Source organism: Cibotium barometz, chromosome 13, assembly GCF_041138505.1.
Source record: "Cibotium barometz isolate CiBa-2024 chromosome 13, ASM4113850v1, whole genome shotgun sequence".
NCBI classification, from domain to species: domain Eukaryota; kingdom Viridiplantae; phylum Streptophyta; class Polypodiopsida; order Cyatheales; family Cibotiaceae; genus Cibotium; species Cibotium barometz.
The window spans coordinates 29725082-29750101 of record NC_141058.1 but is presented as its reverse complement, the minus strand read 5'-3'; positions in this window follow the sequence as shown (position 1 = coordinate 29750101).

Genomic DNA, 25020 nt, shown 5'->3' with positions numbered 1-25020 from the left:
GGCTGGGAGGGGTTGCTGCAAGCCTCTCTGTAAGTCTATTCACACGGGGGGGAGAAGAGTTAAGGACACTGGCCCTTAGCAAGAGGAGGATGCAGGAAAATTGGCTTATCTGAAAAGAGCCAAATGAGGGGGTGTGAGAGGGGTGGCTGCAAGGGCGGCTGTACTTGCAGCAAGTACGCTACGGAGGGACGGACGGCGGCACAACAGGGCATACGCTACACAAAAATGCGTGCCTTCTGTGGAGCACCCCGGGGGTTTATATAGCAGAGGGGTGAGGGTACGGGCGCTGCGCAAAGCAAGGACGAAAGGACGGTGTACCTTCAGAGGCTATGGATCAGTGGCCTGCATGGGTCTAGGGGAAAGGTACGGTGTCGGTTGTCCGGGAAAGGAATGGTACGCATGTACCTTATCTGGTCTGGGGCAGCATGGGTGTCCACCTAAGGGTACGCGTGGACCATACAGTGGGCGGCCGTCCTTTGGTTCTTGGGCGGTCATTGTATGGCACCCTAGTAAGTGTGTACGGACCAAATTTTGGGATAGGGTACCCAAATTTGGGACGTCCGTCTCGATTTGCGTGTCGGACCGCCCCAGGGGCGAAATTTTTTTTTGTCCGAGAGGTTCTCCTGGTCGCAGGGGTTCAGACCGTTCGTCAATCGGACGTGCGGTCGTGCATTTATTAAGGTTTAAAGGTCGCCGTTTTTTAACTAAAATGATTGAAATTAGCGTATAGGCTTGATCCGGTGTCCGTTTTGGATGCTGTAAAATCCTATATTAGGGTAAAATCGCGTGCAGATTCTAAATTTGGGCTCAGAATTTAAAGATTCTAAGTAGAAATGACTCAAATAATAAAATCATTGATATTTATACCATAAAAACTCATAATTACATGGACATTTCTTTATTAGTGAAGATGGGTACGTTACATCCTTTCCCCCTTAAAGAAATCGAGATGTCCTCATCTCGTCATGAATTGGGGATAATCCTTTAAGAGTGTAGCTTCATCTTCCCAAGTTGCATCCTCTTTAGGGTAATCTTTCCACTGAACTAGATGTTCTACAAGAGTTCTATTTCGGAGTTTCCTTTCCCTAGAATCTATGATGCTACTGGGCTGTAATTCAAGGGCTCCTTGAGTAGGGATTACAATTTGTTCATCATCAAGAATATGATCGAGACTGGGGACATATGGTTTTAACAAACTTACATGAAATACATTATGGACTTTGATATGGGCTGGGAGTTGGAGTTTATAGGCACTTTTACCTAGACACTTGATAACTGTATAAGGACCACAATACCTAGGGCTGAGCTTCTTATATTTCCTGAGTGATAGAGAACTTCGTTTGGGTCGGACTCGTAGAAGAACTCTGTCTCCTTCCTTGAAGATCCTTTCAGACCTCTTGTTGTCAGTATAATGATTTTGTCGATCTTGGGCAGCTTTAATATCCTTTTGGATAACCTTGGTTTGTTCCTCCATCTCTTCGAGCATTTTCCTGGATGCCTCAACTCTTATGGTCGGATCAGAGAAATTTAGAGGAGACAAGCATTCTTGCCCATAGAGTGCTTTGAATGGTGACATTCCTATGCTTTGATGATAAGACGCATTGTAGGTAAATTCTACCAGAGGAAGGTATTGAATCCACCTTCTGGGTTCCCGTCCACAGTATGCTCTGAGAATGTCTTCAATTACTTGATTGACTCTCTCAGTCTGGCCGTCGGTCTCTGGATGATAAGCTGTGCTAAAGCAAAGTTGAGTTCCCAGAGCTTGAAATAAAGACTGCCAAAATTTTGAGGTGAAGTCAGAATCCCGATCACTTACTATCCTTTTTGGGAGACCATGAAGTTTGAGGACTTCCTTGATGAATATTCGAGCAACATCAGAAGCTTTGAAGGTCTTCTTTGCTGGTATAAGGTGAGCTACTTTGGTAAGTAAGTCCACTACTACTAGAATGGAGTCATATCCTCCTTCAACAGTGGGGGGACTTGTGACAAAATCCATACTAATGCACTCCCACTTCATTTGGGGAATATCTAAGAGTTGAAGTTTTCGAGGCATCTTGACCCTTTCAGCTTTGATCCTTTGGCATGAGAGACATTGCTTCAAGTACCGAAGCACATCATTTTTCAAGCCTGCCCAATGAAAGCTCCTTCTTATAGCATTTAATGTTTTTGCATAACCTGGGTGTCCTATAGCAGGGCTATCATGAGCTTCATGGAGGATTAGTTTCTTTAAAGCAGGATCCTTAGGGATACATAGCCTGTGATTGAAGTAGAGGATTCCTTCATGAGTGGAGTATCCCTTGATTAGATTCTTCTCTTTCTCTGAATGTCCCCCTTCTTCTACTAATTTTTTCATCCTCTGATAATCTGGATCATGAGATGAGACTTCTTCCACCTTGACCAGTATGGGATTATTTGGCATTGAAACTGCATTCAAGAAAGATTTTGCGGCTAAGTACGTCTGCTACCACATTATCTTTCCCAGGGCGGAATTTGATGTTGAAATCATATTCTTGTAGAATTTCAATCCATCTCCTTTGCCGCATGTTGAGGTTAGGCTGGGTGAAGATCCACTTTAGACTATTGTGGTCAGTTACAAGCTGGAATTTGCCTCCCAAGAGATAATGTCTCCATAACTGTTGAAACCTCATAGTCTATGATGACCGCTAATAACTGATAGTGGCTCTACGCAATTAGACACTTGTCCTCCTTGGTTGACCTCGACCTACGGATCCGTGTGTCTATATGGTATTGCAGCACACTTATCAAGCTTAACTGTCAGTACTACTTCCTTGCTTGTACTTGGACTCATGGTTGCCATCAGGTTCTTCCACTACTCAAAGAATGTTCTATCATCGTCTTCTTCCCATTGACGCCGCTCCTTATCTATTCGCTTGCATTTGGCCCTATGTTCTTCTTCTCGTCGATGCCACTCCTTATCTAACCACTTCCATTCCGCCCTGTGTTCTTGTTGCCGTTGGACCTTGGCTTCAAACTCTTTGCACATCTACCTGCAAATTTGCATGTACCTCTCCATTGGGGTGAGGTTTTGGTCCAAGGAATGTTGAAAAGAAGCCATTTCCTACATAGATTAGACCTAGGATAAGAATTTTGATGCTCCTAGTCTATATTGAACCTATGCTACATGCAAAAATGGGCTGAAAACACAAAAACGCCAATCCTAATTTTTGACTTTGCCCATTGAATATAGGATTGAGAACTTGTTGCAAGGATGCAAAACAAGGAAACCCTAATTTTTTCTTGCAAACCCTAATTTAACATGCACAACTTCTACCTAGAAGGAGACCTAGATGCTCTAATACCAATGTAACATGACTACCATGCGGAAGTGTGCTTAATGATGATTAACGGAAAGCAATAAAGATTAACTCTACTCACATGCTCATGACATAGAGAAGTCTAGAGAAGACAAAGAGAGAGACTCTTTACTTAACCTACTCCTACTATATATTATTGAATGAATGAGTAACTACAATGATTGTCATAGATCCAATGTAGATCTAGACTATGAATACTATGCTTGGACTAATGCTTAATGTTCTCCTCTCTGAAGATACACACTACTCGTAGTCCCCACACTTACGAGATTAAGTTTGCAGACGGATCGGGTTTTAATTGCAATACTATGGCTCCTCAACTTTCCTTCCGCATTCACCAATATCGTGATAAGATGGATTTTGAGGTTATGCCTTTATCCCGATACAATATGATCTTGGGTCATCAATGGTTACATCAGTATAATCCTCTCATCAGTTTCTGCAACCACACTTTACAGTGTGTCAAAGATGGTATGGACATCGATCTCCAAGGTGTTCACGATCAACCCTCCACACCAACCTTGTCCACATTACAGGCGAAGCAGTGGGTTCATAAGGCCGGTTTTTCTTCAACACTCTTAATGGTTTTCTCTGCAACAAAGGAGACGGTGCCTAACCAGAATTCCAAAGTGGCATATTTGACTAAACCTTTCTTTGCCCCACATTTGGATTTGTTTCCTGCAGAACTACCTCCAATTTTGCCTCCTCGACGTTCAGTGGATCATCCGATTGATTTACTTCCTAGCAATTCACCACGAAATCCTGCTCCATATCGAGTCTCTTTTGCTGAATCCCAAGAAATTCAACACTAGTTAACAAAACTCTTGGACAAAGGTCATATTCGTCCTAGTAAGAGTCCTTTTGGTGCACCAGTTTTGCTCGTGAAAAAGAAAGATAAGTCAATGTGACTTTGCATTGATTATCGTACTCTCAACAAACTGACCATGAAGAATAAATATCCTCTTCCTCGAATTAACGAATTATTTGACCAAATGCTTCATGCCAAATTATTTTCCAAGATTGATCTCAAGTTTGGATATCATCAGATCTGTATTCGTGAAGGTGGTGAGCACAAGACTGCCTTTCGCACAAAGTATGGACATTATGAGTATTTGGTCATGCCTTTCGGGTTAACCAATGCCCCGATAACTTTTTTGAGCCTCATGAATGACCTCTTTCAACCATTTCTGGACAAGTTCGTGATTATTTATCTTGACGATATTCTGGTATTTAGTGCTTCAATCGATGAGCACCAAAAGCACCTATATCAAGTTTTTCAGGTTTTGCAAGATAATGTACTTTTTGTCAGTAGAGAAAAGTGAATTTTTCAAGACATCACTGGAGTACCTTGGACACATCATTTCAACTGATGGTAATCCTAAGAAGATACAAGTTATTCAAGATTGGCTCTAACACCGTAAAATATTCATGATGTCAAATCATTCTTGGATCTGGCCAATTTTTATCATACAAAGGTCTTTAAGTTTTTGGGAATTTCAGCACCTTTGAGACAGAGGTTTTTAAGTCAACCCCTGTTTTTCGATGGACAGATGATGCTTCACACGCCTTTGATAAGCTAAAGATTGCTTTGACACAACAATCCTAGTAATGGCAATTGCAGACCCCAATCTTCCTTTCGAAGTCTCATGACAAATGCTTTTGATATTGCAACTAGCGCAATTCTTATGCAACAAGGCCATGCCATTGCCTTTTGAAAGTCAAGCATTCAACAATTCAAACATGTTATCTAGTATACGATAAAGAATTCTTGGAAATTGTTCATACTTATTGAGCTTGGAAACACTATCTTCTAGGCGCAGATTCTGTTGTTATTAAGACAGATCATCATTCCTTGAAGTATATCTTCACTCAACCAATTATGAATGCACGACAAGGTGCTCAGACATTATATTCAGTCTCGCCTCGCATCTTGGGAAGATTATCTACCATTGATGGAATTTTCTTACAATAATTCTCATCACACAACAATAGGCATGAGTTCTTTTCAAGCCACTTATGGTCATACACCAAGCCACTTATGAGTCCTTTTCAAGACACTTATGGTCATACACCAATTGTGCCATCGAACTTTGATCTTCAACACAAGGTGGCATTAGCGGATCAATTAGTTCAAGAAATGCAAGATGTTCTTCTTCAAGTTTGAGATCAGATGATTCGAGTTCAGGATCAAGGTCAACAAGCAACTAACCAACGTCGCCGACATGATGAATTCAAAGAAGGTAGTATGGTTCTTTTATTCGTGGCTCCTCATTGATATAAAATAGTGAAATCAGTTTTTCCAAAGTTACGAACACATTACTATGGTCCTTGGGCACTTTTTATCCTAGTCGTGGAGGTTTTTTCCCTAGTAGTCGTGAGCTGGTTGGCTGCCTACTTCTGGGCATATATATAGCCGGCATACCCTCACTCCTTTGTCATTGTTTAGCATTATTTTCTACAATCCCTCACATATGAGGCCTTCTCCTTCCTTGCTCGGGACATGTATTCCTTTGGATGATGATATTGAGAGCAGGTTCTCACTGTGTTTCCATCTCTCTCTCTCACTCTCTCTCCTATGTTTCCACTTTCCCTTCTTCCACTGCACATTCTATCATGGTATCAGAGCGCCGATGAAGAATAGTGTTGGATGCTCCCTCCTGCCTTTTTGCGTTTTCAGCAAGGTGGAGAGATCTGCGTTTTTATCTCTCAGGTTGTTGTTGGTCGCTTGCCTCTTTCAGGCGCTTCTCCATTATAGCCCATGGTCATCCATAGCCGGTTTGACCTCCTGAGACTTCCCCCTCACCTATTTTCTACTCTATTTTTAGGGCTCCAGCACCTAGAGTGCTGTGTTTTTTCTACAGGTGTTTTGTACACTAGATTGCAGTGTTTTTCAACATCTACCCCCTTGTAGTGTGAGCTGCCTATTCTATGCAGGACAACAATAGGTTTGCTATTTTTGTTTGCTGATATGAGGACTTGATGGTACCATATCTCTTCTGCTTTTCCAGAATTTGCCCTATCTCTTACTCCAAACACTTCTGCATTTTCAGATTTACAGCCATGGTTGCTATGTTTTTCTTAGTTGTTTCTGTTGGTAGCTCTACCTTCACCTGGGCTCCTCCCATTGGACCTGAAGGTACCTTCAGCGTTTTTCCTCATAGGAGGTGTGGACACTTCTTGGCCTGAATTTTCAGGTTTGTAGCTCTTGTTTGGCTACATTTTCTTCTACAGTGGACACAAATCACTTGTTGCAGAGGGGTGGATTGTGGCTTTGGAGGCAGTTTGGTACTTGAGGAGGGCATTGAATTTCTTATTTCAATCAGCGTTTTGCTGATTTTGGAGCATCTATACCTGTGTTTTGTTCCTGGCCTACAAAGTTACCCGGTTTCTTCATATTCCTTGCCTTCTGTTGGTGGTGGAGTGTTGTTTTTTTGCTAGATAGCAGTTTTTGGTTGTGTTTTGCTTCCCACAGGAGTTTTCTACACTCAAAGGGGGCCCATCTCCAGCTACTTCACTTGACGATCAGTTTCGGGAGCTGTTTGTATTTACGGAGACTTTCTTCCTGTGATAGGCGTTTACAAATTTTTGGAGGAGAGTAGTGATCTTTTCAAAGATCCTGAGCAGAGTTTATTTTGTCCGAGCTTGTGTTCTTTATAGTGTTTGCAGAGAAAAGAGGGTGTTTTGCCTATGAGGTGTGATCCTTTCACATGGATCACTTGTTTGTTGTGCTGATTTTTGGGATCTAATTCTACTTATGGAACAATCTTCTGCTCTCACTGATGCTCTTGAGGACTTTGTTACCACTGCAATTTATATTCCTGCTTCCCTTCCTCATTGTGAGGAGTCTACCTCTGCCTCTCTTTGTGATGGTTCTGAGGATGCCCCTCCCTCTGCCAATTTGATGCAATGTGCAGGTTTGTTGTTTTGGAGGATGGACTTTTGGACCCGGTGGGATACTTTGGATCTGTGGTCTAACCGTGCCTGGGGGACAGCGGTACTTCCAGAGTTTTTTGGCTTTGGATCAGAATCAGGTTGGGATCGTATCAGTCCGACGACATTTTTTTTCAGAGGGGGATATGGAGTCCTTTCATCTAGCGATGCCCACCTCAGTGGAGTGTGCTTATGTATAGCATTGGGCAACTCATGGTACAAAGTTTGGGCAGATGAACCCCATCTTTTCTATAGAGTCTACATCTTGCGATGCCGATATTTTCAGAGGATGCTTTTGTAAAGCATTCTCGGTATATAGTTGGAGCAGATTGACTCTATTTATTTTGAGGGTTCCAGTGAGGAGCAGTTTGCTTCTCCTAGGATTGAAGATGTGGACAAAGATCCAGAGGAGGTATGGGAGAGTTTTGACTATGAAGATTGCTAAATTGGAGTCAGATTTGGAGAAGCTTACAATCAATGAATCAGATAACTTGATTAAGAAGATAGGAGAGTTCACCCATCCTCAAGCTATAGCTTGAGGAGTATGGGAGCACCATCAACAATCCCATCCATAAACTTCTTGGTAAATTGCTTGCTTCCTTTGATTCTTTTAAGGATAATATTTATTTCGATGATCCTCTCCCCCCTTTTGAGGAAGTCATGAGTTATCTCCACAAGAAGTGCATGCTTCAAGAAAAAGGCAAGTCAGAGTCTACTTTTGTTGCCTCTAACAAGGGCAAAGGCAAAGGCGGAAAAGGGACCTCCAACAACAACAACAAAAACAAAGGCAACGGCAAGGGTAAGCAGGATTCAAAGGAGTCCAAGGACAAAACTAATGAATGTGATTATTGTGGGCAGGACAGGTCACACAACTGAGGCTCGCTGCTTTGCTCGTCATGATGACTCACGAGCAGCCAAAGCCATGTATAAGGCCTAGGATGCTTCCAAAGCATTTGACGACAAGGACAACACCAAAGACAAGGGCAAGGATAAAGTTTTAGAGGAGAGATCTGCCAAAATTGCATACATGGCAGTCATCACAGATTCATCTACTTCTTCACAAGATTCACTCCTTGTGATCACAAGCGAGATGACTTCTCCAGATAGTGGTGCTTCTGCCCACATGACCAATCAAGCCCATATCTTAGAGGACTACTAGACTCTCTCTTCTTCAGTTCGTATCGCGTGACAACTCTTCACTTCCTGTCAAGCCCACATGACCAATCAAGCCCATATCTTAGAGGACTACTAGACTCTCTCTTCTTCAGTTCGTATCACGTGACAACTCTTCACTTCCTGTCACACCGGTGTTGGTAATGTTTCTTTAGGTTCCTTTGCCACCTTACTTGATGTTTTACATGTTTCACGGATTTCCAAAAATCTATTTTCTGTATACAAAGCTTCTCAAAGGGACTTGGTGTGTACTTTGATGATGAGGTAATTGAAGTGATCAACAGGAAGATTCTCTCAGTTGTTGCCAATGGAGTCCATGAAGGGTGTCTCTACAAGATCACAAACTTTTCTTCCCAAATCCCTCACACTAACTCACATATTCATCAGCTTTCTCCCCCTTGATGGCTTAAAGTTTGGTTTGTGAGGCAGATACTTCTTTGTGGCATTCTCACTTCGGTCATGTCCCTATTGCTGCCTTACAGAAGTTCCATTCTTAGGTTGTGAGCGGACTACCTTAGCTCAGGTCTCTTTCACACATTTTCTCATCCCCTGCATGCTGGGCAAGCATCATCGAGATGCATTTCTAGACAAGGCCACTCATTGAGCAACCCAAAGACTGGAGCTTATACATGTAGATCTTGTTGGACCCATGGAGGTTGAATCTATTAGAGGGGCTTGATATTTTCTTCTTCTTGTGGATGATTTCACTCGTAAATTCTGGGTATGTTTTTTGGCTCGCAAGTCAGATGCTTTTTTCAGTTTCAAGACTTGGATTGCAATGGTGGAAAATCAATATGGGGGTGCATTTTCTTTTCTCTAGACTAATAATGGTAGCGAGATTATATCGTTTGATAACCTCCTTGCATCAAAGGGCATTCACCGATAGACCACAGTTCCTTACACTCCTCAACAGAATGGAGTTGTGGAATGGAAGAATTGAACCGTAAAAGAGATGGCTCATTCTTTGTTGCATCATGCAGGTCTTCCTCTTGCATTTTGGGGTGAAGCTGTGGCTACCTCACTTTATCTCATTAACTGCTCTCTCACAAAAGCAGTTGAGGGGATGACTCTAAAGGAGGCTTTTATAGGACACAAAGCTTTTTGTTTCTCATCTATGAGTTTTCGGTTGTGTCGCTTATGTGCATGTCCCAGATTAGAAGAGGACCATACTTGCACCAAAGTCAAAGAGGATGACCTTCACAAGCTACAGTCTGAGATCCAAAGGGTACCACTTCTAGGATTCGGTGGTGAATGACATCATCATTTCCCGTGATGCTCGGTTTGATGAGAGCTTGTTTGGTATTGATTCCTCTCCACCTAATGCATCTTCCAACTTTCTGGATGATCCATTCCCGGTCGATGTTAGTTATCTTATACCTCTTCCACATCGAGCTTCTCCTCCAACTCCGGTGCTAGCTACTGCTTTACAGCCACGAGTTTATGTTGCAACAACCTCAATGCTAGCTACTACTTTACAGCCACGAGTTCATGTTGCAACAACTTCTACAGTTCCCACTCCCTCTACAAGTCCTTCTTTGACTTCAGGATTACCCCCACCAGTGCTTACTTCATCACCTCTCCCAATAGCATCGGATGAGTCCTCTACTGCAATTGGATCTTCTTCTTCATGCTTTGAGAGGAAGAGTGGCCTACCTCGGTGGGTTTAACAACTCTTTAGAGATTCTAGTCTCACATGCATAGCTCCATAATCAGATCTCTACCACCACCCTTGGACCTCACCGTTCATCTCAGGCTTCCACATCTCATCACATAATGAATTATGATCTCATGAGTTCTCTCTAGGAGATCGATGAGCGTGAGAGTCCAGAGGAGGATCTTTCACAGCCACAGTGTGGCGGCAAGCCATGGAAGTAGAGATGTCCTCTATTGAGAGGAGTTACATTTGGTCTTTGGTGCATTATCATTTTGTACGTGAATGGATCGAGTTGGGACTTCTTTGGTTGGCCTATTCTTCTACCAAGGACAATGTGGCTATTCTCCTCACCAAACCACTTCCAAGAGCTACTTTGGAGGTGTTACTTCAACGTGCTGGTGTTGGACTGCCCCTTTGGAAGCGCTGAAGAGGAGGTGTTGGAATATATCATCTTTAGAGGATCTACATCACCTTTTTTTCATGCTTGTACTAGTCATTTTATGACACCCTACATTGGCATATTTAGTAGATATTATTTAGGCATTTTCTACCATTTTTAGTCATTTTATACTACTGGACAGCTATCAGAACAGCTGGCCAATCATCTCTCTGGAGGGATATATAAGGGTTCTCAACTTTCCCCTCACTTTTGATCTCATTCTTGCATATCTTCTGGAGGTCATTGGTTGTAGCAACAATCTCTTATGCTTGTAAGCACCTATGGGCTTCCCTTGTTCTCATTTTCAATAATAATCAATTGTTTCCACCCTTCTACAATTTGTGCTTTTGGCCCCTACAACATGTAATGCTCTTTCTTTCAATATCTAATGGAGCTTCGAATAAAACTGCATGGATACGTGTGATTTGACGAGAGCAATTTCATCTATCATTTGTTGAACCTTTCCAAGATCAACACATTCTTTCCTAATGTTTCTTTAATGGGTAGCAATTTTGGTGGATCAAGGAATTAGAAGCAAGCATGATTTACTGCTGAAACAACCGTGGGCTTCGTCCCCCTTCACTAAGTCTAGTTGCATATGTCAATCCCAAGGGATTCACTCGCAACAACAAAGAGGGACATCACATGCGTGCATACCTCAAGAAAACCCCCTATATATGATTCTCATAAGATGATAACACCCCCTATTTAAGCTTATAAGGATACCTTTAAAAATGACTATGTCACCCCCTTCCTTATATCTATGTTTTTTCTCTAGCATTTACACACCCCCTCTCCTTATAATAAAGTATATTACTTTGAACCTTATTAAGATAACATAAGTACTTTGAACCTTATTAAGCAAACATAAGTACTTCATGCATGCTACCAAGAAATAGATGTTAAGTACTAGCAAATCATCATTGTAAGTCACCACACAACCTACTTGAATCATTATTGAAGCATGTTGTGATCATTTCTTGATATCATTAGATCATTACCATATATGCACCGTGAAAGTAAGTACTACCAAGGCCCCCTCCCCCTAACTTAAATTTAAGATTTAGGACTCACCTAAATACATGGCCTTACCCCTCCCTTATAAGCTTACGCCTCATTTCAAAAAACCCCTCTTGTACACTCACGTGAAATCATTAGTTTTCAAAGAGTGAATCCCCTGGGATTAAGTCATTAGGATTTTCATTCTGTTGTTAATTAGGGTTCATCCTCCATAGGATTATATTAACTTAATTAGTGTGATTAGGGTTATCTTGCATAGCCTTTGATTAGAGTTTCATAATTTCATCATGGTATCAGAGCCTCCCTCTCTCCCTTGGGCTTCTTCTAATCACTCTATTTAGTTTACCTCAACTCATTAATGTGTTTAAGTCACTAATCATTCACTTATCTTAATCTTATCCTCTCATCCCCCTTGTGGCTAAAATTTGTGAGACTCAATTCTCACTCCACAGGCCACCATTGCCTCTTAAAATTTTGGAAGATCTTTCCCACACCTAGGTGCCTCATCTTATGAAGGGAGTTCGCCATATTTGCACACTACAACCAAAAATCGTCGTTTGCCAAGCAACTGAACATTTGCTCCATTCTTTGTGTAGCATCATAATTAGCTTAATCCTTCTTAGGGCAAGGTTAGCCATAGCTTTAGCTACCTACATCTCAAATCTGAGCTCAAATCAACCAAGGGTTGAGCCAAACTCTGCTAAAAACCAGTCGGGTTAAGTCACCCATTTGCACCAATTTAAGGTGCCATTGAAGGAGTTTCTAGGCTTGGGGACTCTCTCTAAACCAAGGGTAATATAGGTGTGCCAAAACCCCCATCAAATCTACCTTATACATGCTCAATTTGATCCTCCAAAATTAATTGATATTAATCACTATTTATAGCACTAATCACATTAGTAGAAATTGGTTTAACTGAAGGTTAAAATTAAACTTCTTGGGTTGCATTAGTCCTAGTTGAGCATAAAATCACATCATTTTGTCACTTGGGTTAACACTCAAAATAATTTGAGCAGTTTTTTTAAACGCCAAATTTGTACGCAATTAGACACACTAGCGAGAGTCAAACTTTGAGAAGACCTTTGTAATGATGTCAAGCAGTATCACAAATGTTGAGAAGCTCTCTAGGAAGAATTTTACACTTGGGCCACATAAATGAAGTATCTTCTCATGCACAAGAAGCTATGGAAACTAATTAAAGAAAATGGACCTACTAATCCAACTAGGGATTGGATTGAAAAAGATGAACAGGCACTGCCATTTTGTACTTGGACAGTAATATTATTCATCACATTGATTCCAAAACCATGACAAAACAATCATGGGGTGAGTTGAATTTAATATTTGGTTCCAAGGCCAAAAAGCAATAAATTCACTTAAAAATAGATTTTTTTGGCTTAAAGATGGAATTTCGTGCACAATTCATAAGCAAAATGAAAAGTATCATAACCCAGTTAGATGGCATTGATGCAAATATTGGTGAAAAGGATGCACCTGCCATACTCATAAAAAGCATGCTAGAGGAATATGGTGCACTAGTAACCACTCTAAAGAATTTACTTGAACCAACATTTGAGGGTTGTATTTCATCAGCACTTGAACAAGAGAATAATGGAATATAATGTTCATCAAGGGAACAAGCTTTCTACACCAACAAGGGCATAAAAGAATGCTACCAACATTTGAGGGTTATATTTCATCACTAATTGAAGAAGAGAACAATGGAATACAAAGTTCATCAAGGGAATAAGCTTTTTACACCAAAAAGGGCATAAAAGAATGCTACCACTGTAGAAGGAAAGGGCACTTTAAAAGTGAATGCGGGCTCAAGCACAAGCCTAAATGTGGACATTGCAAAAAGCTCAGGCACAAGGAAGAAGAATGCAAACTGAAGAACAAGGAGGCAAACTATGTGGAGGCTTCATCAAGAAAAGAGGTGGTCTCTGACGAGCATCTCTTCTAAACCAAAGCTACATCGACAAGCCTCACCACCTTAGCCCATTATTGTAAAAGTTCACTGATAAGTAGACCTAGTCCTTTGTATTGTGTTTTTTTAAAAATCACACCTGACCACCTGAGAGTAGAAATTTATGCACCTAGGGGGGGTGTTGGATCTTTTATAATTCACATCCAACCACCTTGTAGTAGTAGCCTATACATCATGGCACCAAGTGGGGGTGTTGAAATTTGTGGTGCCATTAAGGGCAAGGTATGAGTAGAGGACTAGGATCATGAGCATCCAGCCACATCACACTTGGGCATTATCCCACATGAGCATATTTGTAATAGGTGTACCCTTATGTTAAAAGGTTCATTTCCAAGCAATGAACACAAGCAGCTCTCAAGCCTCTCTATGAGTATACATTTCCATCTCGTAACCTAATTGTGCTTGAGTCAAGCTTGATTAAGTCATTAGGATTTTCATTATGTTGTTAAATAGGATTAGATTAGCTTCCATAGCCTTTGATTAGGGTTTCATAATTTCATCAATATTGGGAAAGATGCATCATCACTCCTTTTCGAAAGATGACAATGTGCGAGCTACTCAGCCATTGCAGCTTGTATGTGGCCCTATGAGGGTACCATCTTCTATAGGACATCTGTACTTTATGACTTTCGTTGATGATTACACCCATTTTTGTTGGGTGTATGGTTTGAAAGCCAAATTAGATGCATTTTCAACTTTTCGTCAATTTCTCCCTATGGCTGAAAATGCTTGCAGCCATAAACTCCTGCCATTGCGTACTGATCTTTGGGGTGATATTTTATGCACACATTCCCATAGGTAATGTGGTAATTGGTGGCTTTGTCTCTTTAATCTCTAGCAATATTAATAGCATAATTTACCCCTAGAATCAATTATTCAAGTTACCTTAAAATCTAATCTCCCTTATAATCACTTTATCCATTTTGAACTCTAAAATATTGCATGTGCATGGGCATTTTCTCTCTTTGCAATCTTTGATTAACTCTCTTAGCCTAACCCTTCCTTAGATTAATATAGGTGTAAAACACATACTTATGTATCACATCTAAAATAATTATTTCAATAATTAAGTCTAAGGCTAATGTGCTATATAAGGGTCAATTAATTCTCTAGTTTTGGGATAAGTGCAAAACCTTATCATTCTCAAAAAAGTTAAAATATAATCAACTTTAATATAATTTATATTTCTATGGAAAAAAGAGTATTTATGGTATTAAAGCCTTACGATTTATATAGCCTCAATGAAACCTTGTCCTAAGGTGTATATAGACCTTCCTAGGGTGTAGTGTAGTAAATTAATATGAGAATTATTAATGAAACCTTATCCTAAGGTGTATATAGACCTTCCTAGGGTATAGTGTAGTAAATTAATATGAGAATTATTAATGAAACCTTACCCTAAGATGTAGATAGAACTTCCTAGGGTATAGTGTCCTAAATTATTATGAGAATTATTAATTTAATTATTCAATTGGTCAACTCAATTTAATTGTTCAATTGCTTAACTCAATTTAATTGTAAGAAATAGCAAGAAAAATAACAATTTCTAAATATGAGAGTTGACTATATCTTTTTAGCCTAGCTTTGGGGTTGGAGTAGAGTCTAATTATAAAGTAGATAAGCTACACATTCCCCCAAAAGTCCACAAAATTTTCTAGAGCTCCCCTATGTTGTGCTACAAGGGTCCCAAAGCAAAACATGCAAGAAGTCTAAGAAGTGTGTTCTCCCTATGGAGATGGACATTCTTTGACTTTGCTACATTGAGGCCATTGATTCAGATGAAACTTACAGTAAATAATAGGGAGATAGACATAAACAAGATTAAGCACCCTAGATAGTGGCTACAAAAACTGATGCGGAGCTTAGTAACTTAGAGCAAGCCAATTTAGCGGATGACCAACATATAGTGATTAACACATACTAATCAATTATTACCAAACATCATTAACAGACAACATACACTATAAGTAGAGAGATAAAGACAAAGAATCATGATGAACACAATCTTTCATTGTACTTTAAGATCATCTATCTCTACTAGATTTTATGCTTTATGCTTAAAAGGATTATAGTTGTGATGATACAAAGCATCATTAATTATTTGGTATAAGTATTGGTATCTAAAATTATAAAGAATAGAATATACTATGACTAAGGTATAAAGATATAATCTATATGCCATTGATAAGACCACACAAAGATTAGACCCACAATACTCCTTGAGGGTAATTTACTCGAAGCTCTCCTATTTTGGATTCTTAAAGTTGGCTGATAGAGTCGTAGAGTATTGTTGTGCTAAAAATGGGTTAGTGGGTTACTTTGACACTGAGAACATGGGGCACCGAGAACATGGGCTGCTATGATGCTAAAGTCCTCCTTGTTGGGTTTCCTTGGTACCAATAATAGGATGTGTCGTGGTTTTGTGGTGCTTATAATGTGCACAAAACTATTGCTATCATGGCCTCAGTAGAGCGGTGGGACACTTCGTGCTTGTATGGTTTTGATGATAAATTGCACCCTAAACCATGTCTCTTTGTGGCAATAATTATAGGTGTTTGGCTTGAGGAATTGGCTAGGGCTAGCCTTGAGTTTACCCTTGGGGTTGGCCTTGCCCACTATTGGCCTATTTGGTTGAGCAAATTTTTTACCAATTGTCTATGCTCATGTCTTATCTAAGACTTTTTCTAGTGCTAGTCGGACTCCTTTACTCACAGAGGCATTGGATGATGCGTCCCTTTAGGTGGACGGATTTTATATCTTTATCTTCTTGTTGTAGATTGTCTACTAGGTGTATTGCCTCATGACATCACTCATCATAGATATAGTGTCTAGACCTATAGAGATGTAGACTTGTAGTGTTTACTATAGGTCTAGACCATATCTAGAGGTGGTTATGAAGCCTCTTGCTCTTAAGACCAATCAAAGGTGCAATGCCTCAAAGATGTAGTGTCTAGACCTATAGAGATATTCATGAAGCCTCTTGCTCTTAAGACCAATCAAAAGTGCAATTCCTCAAAGATGTAGTGTCTAGACCTATAGAGATGTTCATGAAGCCTCTTGCTCTTAACACCAATCAAAGGTGCAATGCCTCAAAGATGTAGTGTCTAGACCTATAGAGATGTTCATGAAGCCTCTTAATCTCATAAATCGATCACTGAGTAATAAATCATCCAATCTTTTTGTGGGGCTTACATCTCATATGTAGATACTTGGTTTTAGTAATGAAGTCATGAATTATCTCACCTTCCTCTTTCTTGAGGTTATACATTTATGAAATGGGACTCATTTAGCTCCATTGGATAACAACAATAAAGGTGTGTCTTAAGACCTCACAGCTAGCATTTTCACATGGGTTTAGAGACCTAAACCACTAGCCTACTTTACCTTCAAGGTAAAGTCCAAACGAGTAGATTTTGGTGGGATTGTCAATCCTACCCATGGCTTCACACACTTGATCAAAATTTTATAGGTAATGAATGGGATCTCTAGTTTTATCAATTTTGGTCATCATCCTTGAGATGTGTATTGGCTTGGTTTTAGCCATTTTTCATCCTCTAGGTGCTATGTTTATTGTAACCCCCCTTCCCATTTCAAACACCATCCTAAGCATATTTTCTACATATTCACTTGAAGTGGAACGTAAGGATTTGAAAGGTTGCGTAAAACCCTCTATCCCAGGGTTTAGAATTTCTTATCCCACATAGAGTTAGGGATATGTGGTTTTCTAATGGCACTTGCCTTACACTGGGCCTTACACTGGTTTGCTTTGTGGCTACAGGCTTGCTGCTATTGTAGTAGCTGAGAAAATGTTATGTGATTAATCTTGTGAATCCCTTAGGTTTAAGGTAGTCCTAGACATAGGCTCTTTATCTTTGGTTTGAGGTAGTCCTAGACATTGGCTCTTTACTTAGTTTTGAGGTAGTCCTAGATATTTGCTCCTTACCCTTCCTCATGTTCCTTGTTCCTTATCCGAATAAAGAGGAAGTGAAACTTGGTTCTTTGGTGAAGTGGGCTCTTGTAGAAGGTGGGATTCTTGCTTGCACTTTGTGTGTGCTTTTTAATATTAAATGTTTTGTGGAATGATTATCCCTAATAATATGTTAAAAGAGACAATGTGATGTCCTGATTGTGATGCTAGATGTGGTTGTTGGGCTACTAAGCCATGGCCATAGCATCGGATAACCCATCTCATTATCACAACTAAATATTTTAAAACATTGTGGTGTTCGACATGGTTTGAGAACCCTCTGGTTCATGGTCCTACTCTTGCTCCTTCATTGGAGCTTTGCACAAAGATAGAGCATTTTAATATCCAAGGATAGGTCAATTTAATACCCTTTTTAAAACGTTTATGGCACTATTTATTTATTTATTTAGCCATTTGTTGAATGTGAGGCTTGGGGGACCATGGTGGCTCCCATTTCCAAGGGTTCCACTATTCCTCCTTCCTCTCAGGTATATATTTAGTTAGCTCATTTCTTACCAAAATTCCTTGCTTGAGGTAGATATAAAGGTATCTTGTCTTAATAGTGTAGCACACTCTATTAATAAGTGGTGTTGGTCATTTTACTGCTGGGACCAAAGGCTAGGTGGGTATAAAGAGGTGTGGTTTGATGCACTATAGTTAACTTTGTATTATCGATTCTAACAATTAGTCTAGATTGGGTTCGTTTCTAACAATTAGTCCAAATCGAGTTCGTATCAAGGGTTGCACCATGTTGAAATCACCTCTAGTGTGCTTCTTGAAGCGTGTTTAAAAATGAATTCAGACACTTTTATTCTTACAAAAAAATAAATGTTTTTTTTTCTTTGACTTTTTTTGGTTCTTTTGTCCTCTTAATTTTTTAAGTTAAAAAATCTAGGCTCATATCTTTAGGCTCACAATTATAAACTCATACCTTTAGGCTCATGGCTATAGGCTCATGCCTATAGGCTTATGTGTATAGGCTCATCCCTCTAGACTCATGTCTGGCAGATTCATGCCTCTAGACTCACATTTGGCGGACCTACATAATTTTTATATGAAATAAGCTCACATGAGTCTGATGAGTTAGATTCATGTCATGCATGGCAAACTCACTCGTTCAGGCTCAGGTTGTAAACTTACATATTTAGACTCATAGATATAGGTTCAGGCTTGGAGACTCACATCTAAAGGCTTATGCCTTTTTTGTATGCCCTAATAATTACAAAGGACAAGAATTTTCCTTTAAAATTGTACCTGTGTGTATGATAGGAAAATATTTATAAGACACGGGTAGATGTGTCTTTACAATTCTTCAAGGCTCTTTTTTGATTTCATGGTATATTATTAGGTTTACCTTCCAATCATGTCTGTTGACTCATGCTTCTACACTCATGGCGTTCATGTCTCCAGGCTCACATCTCTAGGCTCACATATGTTGACTTGTATCTTTTTTCACAAGATTGTGGGCTTATGTCTCCCAACCTGAGAGATCGTCATGTCTTCAGGCTCATGTATGCTAACTCACGGCTCACGTATGCTGACTCTCTAGGATCATGTCTCTAGGCTCACATATGTTGACTCATGGCTCACATTTCTAGGCTTAAATATGTTGACTTAAATCTTTTTTCAAAAGATTGTTGGCTTATGTCTCCCAAACCGAGAGATGGTTTGGTCTAGTTTTTGGAGTTTTTTGAGGTTTTTTAGACTTGATGGGGGTGATTAAGGTTATTAATCCTAGTTTATGGTGCTTTTTTTTAAATTATGTTTATTACTTTTGCATGTTTCTAATTTCAATAATTCATGAAATTATATAAAATGTAATTAACTTTTCCACCCTAATACACACTTATAATGGAGCTAAAAACTTATGTTTTTGAAGTAGATTCCACTCCTAATCATAATTGCGAAGCTATTTCTTGGCTTAATGTAACAAGGTCAAAGCCTTGTGTGTATCAAAGTCATGGAAAACACCCTTGTGGGTGTCAAAATCATGTAAAAGACCAATGCAATTTAGGGTTTCCATTGCTAGCAATGGATTGATGTGGCTATCATTTGACCTCTTTCGCTATTTGAGTGGATGTCCTCACTCTTCCACTAGGCCAACAGGGACTTCATCAATGTGATTTTGCCCTCACATTAGTAGTTCGGCATATGGTGAAGAACTTTATGCATATACTTTCATAAGACCAGTAATAGTGGCTTGGCCATTTTTAAGTTTTAGCTAGCCTAGTGTGAAAACTAGTGGGCTACTTTTATACAAATCAATATTGACAGTAAGAAAGACACATTGTAATAGAATACTTGTGAGCTTTCCTTCTTATCCCTTCTTCTCTACTCTTGCTTGCATGTGTTCTATTGGATTCTTGCATGCTATGCTTGAATAGGTTGCTCCCTCTTGTTTTCTCCATCCGTCTACAAGGAGGACCAGCCTAGGGCTTAGGTCCATTCTTCTATCTATTCCAAGCTATTGGGATCATTGAATATTACATGATGTTTATTAGGAGGTGACATTCCAAAAAACATACCGTTTTAGATTTTTGGATGTGTTTAGTTTATTTTTTTTATTTCTTTTTGAAGCTTATTTGCATTAGGACATTCTAGTGCATATATTTTTAGTTTGTTTTTTTTTATTTCTTTTTGAAGCTTATTTACATTAGGACATTCTAGTTGCATATCTTAAAAGCTGTGCTCTGTTTTCTTTTCTGTAAACTAGTTTGTGAGCCAATACATCTTTTATTTTTCATGGCTTATTAACACATTGATAATGCTAGTATGGTATTACCCGTATCATGTGGAAATAATTTGATAGGGGAACATGGAGTTGGTTTGAACAATGAAGAACAAAGATTCTATGAAATAGAGAATAAAGAATATGTACATACAAATACGTAAATAGATATATATATTTATATGAGTGGATCAAATATCTTGTTTGACCAAAAATGCTCTATTGGTTTTATGAACGAGTGAAAGCATCTTCCTCTCTATTCTCGATTGAAGTTCTAAATGTTTTCTTCTTTATCTATCACATAGAGAATGTATATCCCGAAATTAATCGTCGATACTATTCCAATAAGTTCTCCTATAGTAAATGGAAAGATAAACCCTATTGCAAATTGACGGCGGAAAGATAAACCCTATTGCAAATAAGTTCTCCTATAGTAAATAGAAAGATAAACCATATTGCAAATTGACCGGAAAGATAAACCCTATTGCAAATAAGTTTTCTTATAGTAAACGGAAAGATAAACCCTATTGCAAATAAGTTCTCCTATAGTAAATAGAAAGATAAACCCTATTACAAATTGACCTATAATAAGTAAACCTTGGTAAGTAGTGATAGTCATGATGGGCTACCGTAAAGTAGGCATGTGCCATGTCTAAGGTCTATGGTAGATTGTGCGCTTTTGCCGCACGAGTCGTACCTGGGGACTTGCCGAACACTATATGCAAGCCACGAATGGCTGCAAGCATACAACCAGGCAAGCAAGCTCAAACAAAATGCAAAGGTGTGTCACTCACCGCTCAAACCACCGCCGTGAAGGATTCCCGCGTCGCAGCAGTGAAGGAGGAGCCGCCGTCTCCGCTCTACCGCCTCGCCGCCGCCGTGCCCCTACACAGTGCTCGCTCGCTCTCTCACTCTCTCTCTCTCTCTCTCTCTCTCTCACGCAGGAGAAGGAAACCAAGAAGATAAGGCAAGAGCACTCTTGTATTCAACACATGAGAATGAGAGTTTTAGGCTTACTTTTGACTCTTATAGGTGACTTAGCCGTTCACACATGGGCGCCCATACATGGCCGGTCGATCCTAACCCTTATCTTGCTGATATTCAAGGTGCGCCTCTCATCGGTGATCACCCAATCCCTTTATCCTTTACATATGGTGCCGACAAGCCCGGCCCATGACTCAGAATATTTAAATTAATCACATGACGTAAAACATAGTACGTCTCAATGTCCGTCATCATAGGTTAACATGCCCCCCTTCTTGATGTAGATTCCGTCCTCGAAAGCTATGGTATAGTAAGCTCGATAGGGTTTGTTATGGTAGACCGTCTACAAAACAGGGAAGTAGAGTGAAAGTATGCTGGAATTCAAAAGATATAAAGTGTAATAAATTCGAGCATGTTAGACCACAATGGATGTTGCTATGAGAACTTAGTTTAAGGGGTCACATGAATGAGCTAGTGTAGCAAAATAACAGGAGTTTAAAATTATTGAAAGTAAATCAAGAGTTAGCAAGGTGTCAAAGGTTAATCAAGGTTTATAAGTGGCCTAAGTCAAGGGAAATAACGAAGCTTAATAAATAAACAGATGACCACAATGTGTCTACTCTAAGAACAAGTTAATACCATGAGCCTAGGGACACAAGAAACATCAGAGTTACAGGAGCCTTTTGCCTTTATTTCTTTATGCACGTGATAATTTTTACACACAATGGCGACCTCCCTAAGGCAAAACTAACATCGATCCTGGTACCATGTTTAACACAAAGCATTATCCAAGAATCTATTAGTTCACCTTAGGCAAGGCTACCCCCTACCAACCAAGGCATCGGTCTGGAGTAGAATACTCCTTGCCTACCAACAAGTGTCAATAAGGCGATAGGCCAACATTAGGGCACATAATAGACTTGCATTGCCATTTATTGTAGGCTTTTTTTTATAATTTATTTCTTTTTATCTTCGCTTCTGAACCATAATGTGTTCTTACATCCTTTTAACCAAGGGGTAAAAGCTATGTCTTAGAGGTCAACACACACATGGCCAGGTGTCAAACATTAAGATGGTTTGACCCTAGACCTAAGACAATTGTATTCCAAGGTTAACTAAAGACTTCAATGCATTCTCAGGAATATATCCAATAAGGTTAAGCTCATTAATGATTTACACTAGCCCGTCAGGTAACTTCAAAAACTAAGTGGTACTTTGACAAGTTCCATGTGGTCATGCCTTCAGTTCATGTAATTAATTGAACAGTAAAAATGAAAGAGAGTGGGCATGGAAGAATTACATCTGTATTTTGGATATCTCCTTGATCTGATGAGAGAAATGCCCGCAATTTAATGAGATATTTATGTATGAGCGTTGCGGCTATCTCAGGACTTGAAAGTGAACCCACCTCAAATGTTTCAACCTGTACAACCAACTAAAAGCACTATACCTCAAGAGGCACATCAGTGTGAAAAATTAAAGACTCGTTTAATGACTCCAAACTAGAAAAAACTTGAAAACACTAACCTACCTACCAGTCACCACACTACTACTGAGGATATGGTAAGAGGATGTTGTAGAGTCCTGGCTCTAGCCCTAAGGCTAAGCCTCTATCCGCATCATCCAAATAAATAAAGTCAGCCTCGGTAGTGCCATGAGTTTCATCCGTCCATTCATCGTTGTCAGATATATCTTTTTCGTTTTCCCATCCACATAGACTCATCAAGAATGCAACCATGCGAGGATAGTCATCTTGTGGAAAATGAAAGTTTTGGGCTAGCGGGGATATGTCCTCTATGGAGTAGGGGTCAGTCATGGTCAATAGGCAAATTAGCCATTCTAATTCCTCAACATTTTCCTCTCTAGCTAGTATATCTATATGATCCAATTCAGTTTTAATCACAGGATAGCACATGTGAAATATCTGAGAAAGGTACAGATGATACCTCTCACCAAAGGTGGATGAAGCGTGTGATGCTCTTGCATTTGCCATATCTGCAAACACAGATATAGCATCAGTAGGTTTAGGACAGGTCAATCTAGTTCCTGATTATATACGGATATTTCTTTTCTTTTTGTGCTCTTGCTCTTTTTACTATTTTTTGTTTTTCTTTTCTTTTCGTTTTTATGTATGAAGCTATATATATACATCCCCTTGAATTTGGCAATTACATGGTCAGGGAAGAATGTTAGGGAGGAAGCATTAGAATGTCGAGCGTGAGTACATGCTCCCCCTTTCCTTGGGTAGATCATATTTTTTGCAATGGTGTTGCAGCCTCTTGGAACCAATTTGTCCAGCGGGTCATAGGTTGTGATGTGGGTAGATAGCTTTTTATGACCCTTGTGGCCACATCCAGTTACAGAGATGGTAGTGTATATTAAGAGACTAAGGTTTTGTAGAAGGGTGAGAGAAGGGTGTGAGTGTGAATGGACTTGAGGTCCACTTGTTCACCTATTTAAAGGTGAGGCCATGAGGCATTTTGTATGAGAGCAAGGCCTAGTTGTATGTATAAGCAACTTAATAAGCAAGATATTATTCTTGTATTTTGTGAGTCTCTCCTCTCCACACACTTGATCTAGCATGAGCACCACGTTTTCTCAACATGGTATCAGATCCTAGGTGATTTGAACCATTTGTGGTGTAGATTAGGTAAAAAATATCCACTTTTTCCTCATCTTCTTTGTGTGGAGCTCAACCCCTAGCACTTGGAGGCCTTCCACAAGCTTGTAGAGGGCGTATCTCTCCACGAATTCTTCATGGGAGATGTAGAGAAGGAGTAGGCGCATCAATTCGTACAGGCGATTTTGTGTTTCCTCCCTACGGCGCCGCGGAATCTCGACTGCAGTAACCCGCCTGCGTTTTCTGCCTGCTGCGCTGGTCGTACAGCCATTGCTTGGCTGTAGACCACAATAAAGCAAGCCTCGTTAGGGCTTTGATAGCCCATTGTGTGGAGACCCTACAGCTGACTAGAGCTCCAATAGTTCACGAACGCGCCGGTTGGAAGCAAAAGTTCAGGCGCCTTTTTTCATCTTCACTCTCAAGCTTCCATTAAAGCTTGATTTTTGGAGGTTTTTCTTGCTCAATCATCTCCTCCCTTGCTTTAATCACTCAAATGGTGGTGTGAATGTTTTGTTGCTGAGTTCTTCTTTTGTCTTTGAAGAGTTCTCATTCACATGAGGTAGCCATAAGCCTCATGCCCATCAAGCTTCAACATCAACATCAATTTTTAAGCCTTCAAAGTGATTAAGTGTGCTTCTAAGCACTAATTGTATTGTTTAACATTAATTACTCTGTTAATCCAGTAAAGAGAAAGTGCTCTTAAACACTAATAGTGTTATTAAACACTAATGGTGAGTTAATCACCAAAATAAGTGTCATTTGACACTAAAAATGTACTTTTTAGCACTAATTGTGTTTTATACACACTAATGGTGATATTAATCATCAACTAAAGTGTTGCTCAACACTAAGGTGGTCTTAACCATCAAAGGAGGAGGTCATTTACATTAAGAAGGCTCTTCTTCATCAACATGGAGGCCGGGCACACACCATAAGTGCCACATTCAAGTCTTCATCATCCACCGCTTCTTCCAAAAAGCAATGGTGCAACCATGAACCAATTGTCTTCACCTCATAAGCTAAAGAGGTTGAAGAATTCTGGTTTTTTCATCATCAAACTCAGATTTTTGAGTGGTTTTAAACTTGAACACATGTACACTAAGTGTTCATTTACAATGTTATTGTATATTACCCTTGAGGCCCTTGTTTGTAAGAGGCATAGGCATGCCATAAGCCATATGTT